Below are 9,434 nucleotides of genomic sequence, written 5' to 3' on the forward strand. Positions count from 1 at the left end.
TGTGGGAAAATTGGGTTAGTGAGAATAACTCATGATTTTATATAAATAGTCATTCACCGTGGTCTAGTATTTTCAGCACCTTCCCTTGTTTTTGTCTGAAGTTGATAGGTTTTTCTTTTTCAAATAATTCTTTGCCTCTTGACCTTCAGAATCACAAATATTTAGAAAAAAAATTGCCTTCTGACAGACTACAAGCTTGAAAGCTTCATTTATCTTCCAAAAACATACTCAGTTAGATAAACATAACCCTCTTCATGATTATTTTATATTAGTAACGCTATTTATACCTTGGCATCCTACCAAATGCATCTTGAGTCTGTTACGATGGCATGAGAACATTTCCAAAATAACACATTTCCAGTTTCCAGGAGAAAATATGCATCCCTTTCATAATCTTTTAATTCATTTATTAAAGCTCAGCCAATAAAAATAAATATTTAGCATGAACATGAGGGCCTTTTCATTTGCCTGGAGCTCCTTAGAATATTAATAGCATTTCTAAATGTAACTTGCATGTAAAATCTTAGGCCCTGATTCTAGAAAGACAGGCACATCATGACATCAGACAGGCTCAACTTTCTACCTGTGAATAGTTGCTCTGATGCCAAAGAGACTACTCATGTACTTAAAGTTAAGCATGTCCATATGCTTTGTAGGAACAGGTCATTAGAACATTTCTGGTTTTTCCTTGTTCATGTATAATTACAGGTGGACCTAGAAGGTAAGTCCTCCAGTTACAAGCAAGCCTCCCTCTGCATTCTTAGAACTCTGCAAAGTTTGCTGTTGTGGTTTTTTTAAGGCACTGTTTTGATACATCAAAGTAAATGATGATTAATTATTGATCTGGTTCATAATGATAGTTCTTAAAGACCAACCAAAAATGGGCCCCCATTATGCTAGGCCCTGTACAAACATAGTAGTTGATGGGTCCTGCCCCGAAGAGCTTACAGTCTAAACAGACAGTCTCCTTCCCTGACCCTAGCACACAGAGTGAACAATGTGATTGCAGGAAATAGCATGTTAGTTCCATGATTTTTTTCTTTTTGCAGAGGATGAGGGGAGGTTTAGTCAGGAGGAGATAAGCTAACTAGAAAGAAAAAGGGAAGGAAGAGGCAATATGGAAGGGAAGAGGGCGAGGGGGACAAGGACGGGGAGAGGAGGTTAAGAGAGGTAGGAGTGAAGTAAGGCTGAGATGAAAAAGACTGAGAGAGATTGGAGCAAACAGCCCATCAGCACAAGGCAGAGAAAGTCCAGTCAAAACTGTAGAGAATTTTCTGAAATCATGGAAGTTCGAAGGGCTCTGCTTAGCCTTTGAGTTCTGCTTGGCCTCTGCTTGGCCTCCAGTTCTACTGACTAGTGTCTCAAGCTGGCTCCTTCCTGCAGTTTTTCCCCAATGGTGGGAGGAACACTGTTGCTTGAAACCTAGTGCCCAAAGAGGAAACTGCATAGCTCTGGGTAGGGGACATCCTGGAGGGCGGGGGGAAGAGGTTGCCTAAAGTGGGCCCCATTTCACATAGAATCATAGAACCATTGGGTTAGAAGGGACTGCAAGGATCATCTATTGTAACCCCCTGCCAAAATGCAGAAGGTTTGGCTGTGAACTTTCAGGGCAATATGAGCTATCTGACCAATACTGGAAGATGGGGAAAGAAGCAGAAAGTGTTGTGATGAATCTGCTAAGCAGAAAACTACTATTCCCATCAACCTCCTCCCCACTGATCTCTGTCTCTGCGATACAGCCATGTGAGCACATCTCTATTCCCTGGCTGGTAGGGGGAGGGGCAAACTGACCCTGACCCAGGCAGGAACCTGGCACTTGAGGAAATGGCAGCCACATGGCAAGCCAGAAGCTTCAGGGAATGTGTATGCAGGGAAAGCTGCTAGAGAACTGGGTGCACAGCAGGCTGCAGCAGGAGTGGGAAACTGCCTCTGGAACAGGGTGTGCCTGCCAGACATTGCTGCCAGACTCAGGTCTGTGCAGATCTCGTGGGGAAGCAGCAGAGACTGGCCAGGCAGCTAGTGCAGAGGGGCCCCAGTGAGACCCATCACTAAGTACTCCTGAGGTGGAAACCTGCAAGCTCCTATTTGTCTCTAGCAGAAGCTGGACTAGGGTTGCCAACCCTCCAGGATTGGCCTGGAGTCTCCACGAATTAAAGATTAATTTTTAATTAAAGATTATGTCATGTGATGAAATCTCTAGGAATACATCCAACCAAAACTGGCAACCCTATTGGAGAGGCATCCCAGACACTAGGTCAGAGGAGCCCTATGCCTCTCAGAGGACTGTCCTCCCTAGGGCCCAAATAGGAACTACAATTGTTTTACATTAAATCGTAACTGTTTAAGCCCCTGTACCCAAAGTATTTGCAAACTTCCCCTATATGCCAGCCCTAGAAAAACGCCCCTGCATTTAGCCACGTGTCCCAGTTGTTATTGAGACACACCAGGTTGGACTTAGCATATGAATGCCTTCTGCTCCTGTCTCTGGACTAGTCTACAGTAGAAGTGCTACAGGGGCATATTGAGAGAGATGTGATGTCTTTTGGGCTGATCTAGTAAACATTAGGGGGGAAATACAGATTGGTATTTAACATAGCATAAGTAACTGAATTAACTGGAATGAAAAAACTGTTTCACAACAGGCAAGAAAAAGAATAGATTATTATTCACTAATCTATAGTCCCCAGGAACAGGAAGCTCAGGACATTGGCCATTTTACAGATTGACAGAGTACAAAGGAGGCTTCCTGTAACTGATAGCTTAATGGTTTTATATTAAACTAAACAATCCAATACACTATCTACAGAAAACAACTGGCATAAAATCTAATAAACTGGATAATCAGTTATAGGTTAATCTACTGTTCACAGTCTCCATTCGAGGTGGCCGAGGGAGGGCAACAGAGGCTTGTCAGACAGCTAGATAATGGGCTTGCCAATTCTCAGGCCAGTCGCTACCTCCATCTGTGTCACAGATTTGAGCAGCCTTAGGGCTACCTTAAACTGTATCCACTAATATATGACCCCAAACTGGGGACCGTTCACCCACTTAGAATTGTCAGAGCATTCTAATCATTCCCTCACCTACCCGTGCCTACACTAGGGCTAGGAGAGGGCTTTGTGTAGAAGCTGGCTATGCAGGGTCTATGCCAGCTGAGGAATTCTCTGCTAGTAAGTTACTGCCAATATACAGCCCCTTTACACCAACAGAGCTTCATGAAGGGCTGGGATTGGATGAGAGAATCTTATCTAATATGCTTTGAGATAAGTAACGAGAATTGGTTTATAACTGGAGCACCATATATCAGAGGCTGTAAGTGGCTACATTCATGGTGACAGATGCATTAGCAATATATGAGAGCAAAAAAGAGTGGGAGAGAACATGAGTGACGGTGATCTAAATTTCAACCTGCCTATCAAGTAGTGATCATATGAAACCCCAGCCCCCTTCCTGCCTCCCCTGCATAGTTTGTGGCCCTCTTCATTCTGCCATTGCATGAGACTAGACTGAAAATGCATCCGGACAGGGAACATGTTTGCATATCTGAACTAGGAGGCACCAATCACACTGCTGAGTACTATAAAATAATGCAAATAATACTAATATTACCCACACTTAATAATGGCAATGTCTAGTTTGTTTGGGTAAAGACTGCAGAATTAGGCTTGATATCAGTTTTCATCTGTCATATTTTTTAATTATTCTCTGTGTGTATGTATATATAAAGTATATCAGTGAAAATGTACTATCAAACAATCTGCAGTTGCTGTTACAGTACAGTCAGAGCATGTATTAAGCATGCTGCAGTATTTGACATAGGGGCAAGGTAAAAGTATGTACATTGGTATCCAGAGCCTTATCTTTAAACACCTTGTGTTCAACATATGTGAAATGATTCTGAAGCTGGTGCCCTCCAGTCTGCCATATGCTATCACAATCAGACATAGATTAAAAACAGGGCATTTTAAAGGAGTCCCATGACTGATATACTGTACTTATCCATTGCATGAAAGAGAGTAGTGACTGATAATGACTGCTGGAACATCATCTTGTCAGATAATACTGGACCCAAAATATTAATCTTTCCTTGTTAGCTATAAAACATTTATTGCAAGGAGACTTGAAATTTGAACATTCAAAAGCAAGCAAACAAACAAACCCACCAAGGAAAGGCCATTATTCTTTTACCCTGTTAAAATATAACTACAGTTGTGTGGCAAAGAAGTAAATGTTTGCTAGGGTACTGTTTGAATATGTTTATTATGGTTTGCATTGTAAATATAGGAAATACAAAGCCATGGTACTGGACAGTATTAGTTTACTCTTTAATGGCACCCATTGAGAAGAGGCTTGTGCCCCTGCCTTTTTAAATTATTTTTTTTAATTTTGAAGAATTTAATTTAAAATCAGCTAAAAATGTCTTCTAAAAGATACACTGCTGTTACAAAGTAATGATATTAGCCCATGTTAATGTCTGGTGTAACGTCATTGGGTTTGACCCATTGTTTAGGTGGTTTTGTTATTTCCGTAGATAACAAAGCATGAAAGATAGTTTGATTGGGAACCAAAGCCGATGCCTTTATGTTGTTCGCGTCTTCATGTCTCTTTCTTCTCATCCTGAGTTTTCCTGTTGTCCTGTGCCTCCAGTTGAGTCTATCTGCATTCCTGTTGTTGCTCTCCCCTCGCTATGAGGTGAAGACATTGCAAGTTGCCCAAGAAAGATTCCTCAGCCCTCAAGCCCTAGCAGTAATGCACTGTGAAAAGTGGTTCAGAAATGTGCTCTCCCCTCAATCATCATCCTCTTTATGTACATTCCATAGCAAAGATATTGTTCTCTTAGGGTGAAATTCACACCAGTGCACAGTAGGCACAAAAGGTAGTTTACATAGCGTTGTGGGCTTTGTACAGTGACATTACAGTAGCTTCCAGAAACCCACTATCTCTTGGCTGCAAATCTGGGCAAGAGCCAAAGTGGTTTCTGTTTTATAGATAGTGAACCAGAGAGGTAGGGAAAGCTCCTAAAGTGATTCACCAAAGGAGAAAAAGGATGCAGTTTAGTATAAACAGGATTTATTTAAGATTTAAGCAGATATTTTTTTCTCCTTGGGGAAATAAGCTGCCATTTAAATATCTATTTAAGGATATTTTACACATTGCTGCAATCACTTTCAGATGATTTAAACATATGCATAGTTATTGTTTATTCCGTCTGTCATCTCATACATTTTCATTCAGCTGCTGTTTATTTTGAAACTCCTTTGATGTATCTTGATTTTAGGTGTTGCCACACTGAGAACTCTTAGTCAAGGGAGCAAATACTTCAAAAAGACTTTTCAGCATTAAGTGTAGCCCTCCCTCTTCCTGCCCCTCCCCTCCTTAAGCAGAAGGGAAGGGAGAGGATTTAAATGCTGACCTCGCTTGTAGCAATATGTCAGCTTACCAAATATGGCTTTGCTTGCCAAATTTCTTTTAAGTACATGTCTAAACCTTTCTGATCTCTGTACAGCTCACCACAAAGTTGTGGTCTTTTGCTTGGGGGTATTTCTTGCTATCAGATACCATTACTTGTGTCTTGAGTAGGGCTCTTAGACATCCGCCCTTAGATGGTGTCTTTTTCTCAATTTGTCTAAACTAGGCAGCTCTGGCATTATTATTAGTATATTATTACAGTTATAATTTATTTTACAGTAGTTCTGGAGGCCCAAACTGAGGTCAGGGCTCCATTTTGCTAGATGCTGTACAAAGACAAAAATGAAACAGTCTCTTCTCTGAAAAGCCTGTAGTCTAAATGGGGAAGTGTGACAGAGTGGGAATGGTTTGTCTGAATACTGTGTGTGCCTCAGTTTCCCCTATATGCTGCATGGTTAACTAGGTGGTGGGAAAAGGCTGTTTACTCTTGGGCAGACTACAACAAAGGTGTGAATGGTGCCTAGCTGCCTTAGGTTTGGGGTCCCAGGTCAGTGGAGGTCTATGAAGACAGTGGTAAATCCAATTACCAGGATATTTACTACCTAGCAACTCCCGACCATTGAGGGCCCACTCCCTCCACAGGAAGCCAGCTGTGTTTGACCAGCTGGACAACAAAGGATTGAGGAGGGGCCAAGTGGGACTGGCCTGGGAATTGGAACTAAGAGGGACAGAGCAGGAATCAAGCGTGGACACTACTTGGCTGGAGCTCTGGGTAACCAGAATGGACTATTCTGTAACTTTCTTTTCTCAGTGCTAAGCAAGGACTTTCTATGCTATGTTCTAGACAGCTAGTAAACCCTACTGCTTTTACAACGCTGGGTAAGAGTCCATTGCAGATGCTGAAAGTGGGGATGCATTGCTCCCTTTGGGTGTACAAGTCTCCCTCAGGTGTCTAACTCAGGTGGACTTACTGATGGGAGCTCACAGTGTGAAGCAGGGGTGCTGAAGACTCCCAGGTTCAGTCCAGGGAGGCAGTGAAACCAAGTGGCTTACCCTAGTGAAAGGGTCATACCCTAAGGGGGTCTGGCACCCTGAAGGGGTCCTCCCAGGCACTGTTCCAAAACTGTCCCAGAGCACCATTCCTCTGGATCCGTGACAGCAAGACAAACAAATTGTGGGACGGAAAACAAAGAGGTGAAGAAACTTGTCCAAGGTCATACATACAGTAGGTCAGTGGCAGAACCAGGAATAGAACCCATGTTGCAAAGTCCCACTTCAGCACCCTACACTCTGGATGTGCAGCCTCTTGGAAGTGCTGGATGTCATAGGTTAAGGATATTTTTATTTCCAGTTTGTTTTCCTTTCCTCCATCTATGTTGTTTCATGTCTGTTTCCTTTTGTGAAAGTTAAATTGTCAAATTTGACTTGCTGAATGAATAGTCACTAAAGAACAAATCTGTCATAATTTGTGTCACCACAAAGAAGTGAACAGTTCTTAAACAGTTTGACAGATGTACCCCTTTTTTTACTCATCAATAGACTAATTTTTTGCTAATTTGTATACTCTTTAAAACTGTTTGGCTGTTTAGGCTGAAATTTGGTTGCACAATGGATTGCTTGCTAACTGCGTTCTGTGAATATTCCTTTATTTGTTTTATGTATGATCTCTGTGATTGGTCACTTAGTTTGTGTAGTTTTATTTCTGTTCTGAGACTGGATGAACTAATGTTCATAAACTTCTTCCACATGCAGTGAATTTTATTTTGTGATTGAATATATTTCAGCTACAGACCCCAAATTCATGTTTTGTGAAAATTTTGTCTGAACAAAACTTTACTCACACATATGACTAGAAAGGGGGTGCAAAGCAAAATTCTATTTAGAAATTAGCGTTGTGTTCCTGCATCATTTTTCTCAAAATTTCCTCAAGTCTAGTCACCACTCGTGATCTTGTTCTGGACTTCTTTGTAATTGGTGAAACAATGGTAAAGGTTCTGAGATATAGTTTTTTTTTCATGAGTTATTATTTTAAGATGAATTTCATCTAATGCAGGAACCTCTGCACTGGGATGAATGTCACCCCTAATGGTTCTTTTGTGCCTCTGGGGGTGGTGTTGGTACTGGGATAGCGCGTGATCTTTCACTTTTTTAATTTTATTCTTCTCTTCCATAGTTATCTTTGGAGCACCCCACACTTATCTGGCCTCTTACAGTTTTCAGAAAGTCACTTCTGAATCTTTTTATTGATGGTTTTTGTGTTGTTTGCAGTCTTGTTATAAAGTTGCGGAGACATCTCATTCTGCTAGCAATTTCTACATCTGCCTTGCTCAAAATGTAGCCCAATATTTTCTCCAGCACCTCAAATTTTATTCAGTATGACACTTTTCCTACTCATGCTGGAAAAATACATACTAGATATAGTTATTTCCTTTGACCTTCTAGCCTATGTTTGTGCCTTTCTCTTGTTTTCTTGTTGATGTCTCTCTTTCTGCGATTACTGTTCTTAATTATGACTTTCTTCACTATCTGGAATCTTTGAAATTCTTGCCATTGCTCATCATTATCTTATAAATTTCATAACATCGCCCAAAGAGCTCGTTAAATATTATAACTCCTCTCCTATGCGCACACTAAATTATTGGTGTTGTCCACACAGAGGCCTAATCTTCATATAAAAGTTATATCAACATCACTATATTGCTCAGCAGTGTGGATTTTTCACACCTCTTACTGACACAGCTATGTGGACCTAACCCCCAGTGGAGATACAGCTGTGTTAATGGAAGAATGCTTTCATCAACATAGTTCCTGTCCTTCGGGGAGGTGGTGTTCCTACGCTGGTGGGAGCTGCATCTATGCTACAGGGTTATGTCAGCATAGCTACAGCAACACAGCTATGCTCGTATAGAATCCACAGAGAAGTGTCTGAGGATATGCCTAATCTTCATCAGCACCATGTTCAGTTTTTTATGGGTGAGTCTTTACAGCATAGTTAGCTTGGGTTTTAACTCCACTGTTACTGCTGATTTGAGTTCCATGCACACACAAAAATCTCCAGCTTGAGTTAAGTGGTACTTTAACCAGTGTTGGGTTGAAGCTTGAGTGCTGCTAAAGTTCGAGCTAGTAATGCAAGAGTTCCAGCTGCAACAGCTCGAGTTACAACAACTCATCATCAGCTAATCCAATCACTCTGCTATAGCCGTATATTGAATCTTGAACAGAGTATGAGGATGTTCCAGTGATATTGGGGGAGAAGAATACTGAAGTCAAGATCCACTGTGAATATTGAGGAGTAAAATTTTGATTTTAGAAAGGAATTATTTGGCATAATGTGTGAGGAATGGTGGGTTCCCAGACAGTCTTCAGATACTACCACTCTGCAGCTAACTGGTACCAGCAGGAGACATGGAATGGGGGACCCTAGCTTACCAGAAGCACTGCCCACAAAGCTCCTGATTGGAAGAGAAATCCGGCCTCTCTAATTGGCTTAGACAGTGGTTCCCAAACTTGTTCCGCTGCTTGTGTAGGGAAAGCCCCTGGCGGGGCGGGCCAGTTTCTTTACCTGCCGCGTCCACAGGTTCGGCCGATCGTGGCTCTCAGTGGCCGCGGTTCGCTACTCCAGGCAAATGGGAGCTGCTGGAAGTGGCGCGGGCTGAGGGACGTACTGGCCGCTGCTTCCTGCAGCTCCCATTGGCCTGGAGCAGCGAACCGCGGCCACTGAGAGCCACGATCGGCCGAACCTGCAGACACGGCAGGTAAACAAACTGGCCTGGCCCACCAGGGGCTTTCACGGCACAAGTGGCGGAACAAGTTTGGGAACCACTGGCTTAGACGCACTATTTAAGCGAGAAGGAGTCACAGGAATTTGTCTGAGCAACTAGGTGAATCCCTAGTTGGCTGGTACTTTGGACTTTGCCCTTTAGCCTGAATCCTGCCTTGTTCCTAATTCCTGTCTTCCTGTCCTATTCCTGGTTCCTGCCCTCCTGCCTTGTTCCATTTCCCTGCTTCTATGCCCTACCCTTAGC

The sequence above is a fragment of the Eretmochelys imbricata genome, chromosome 1 (genome assembly GCF_965152235.1).
Source record: "Eretmochelys imbricata isolate rEreImb1 chromosome 1, rEreImb1.hap1, whole genome shotgun sequence".
In the NCBI taxonomy this organism is placed as follows: domain Eukaryota; kingdom Metazoa; phylum Chordata; order Testudines; family Cheloniidae; genus Eretmochelys; species Eretmochelys imbricata.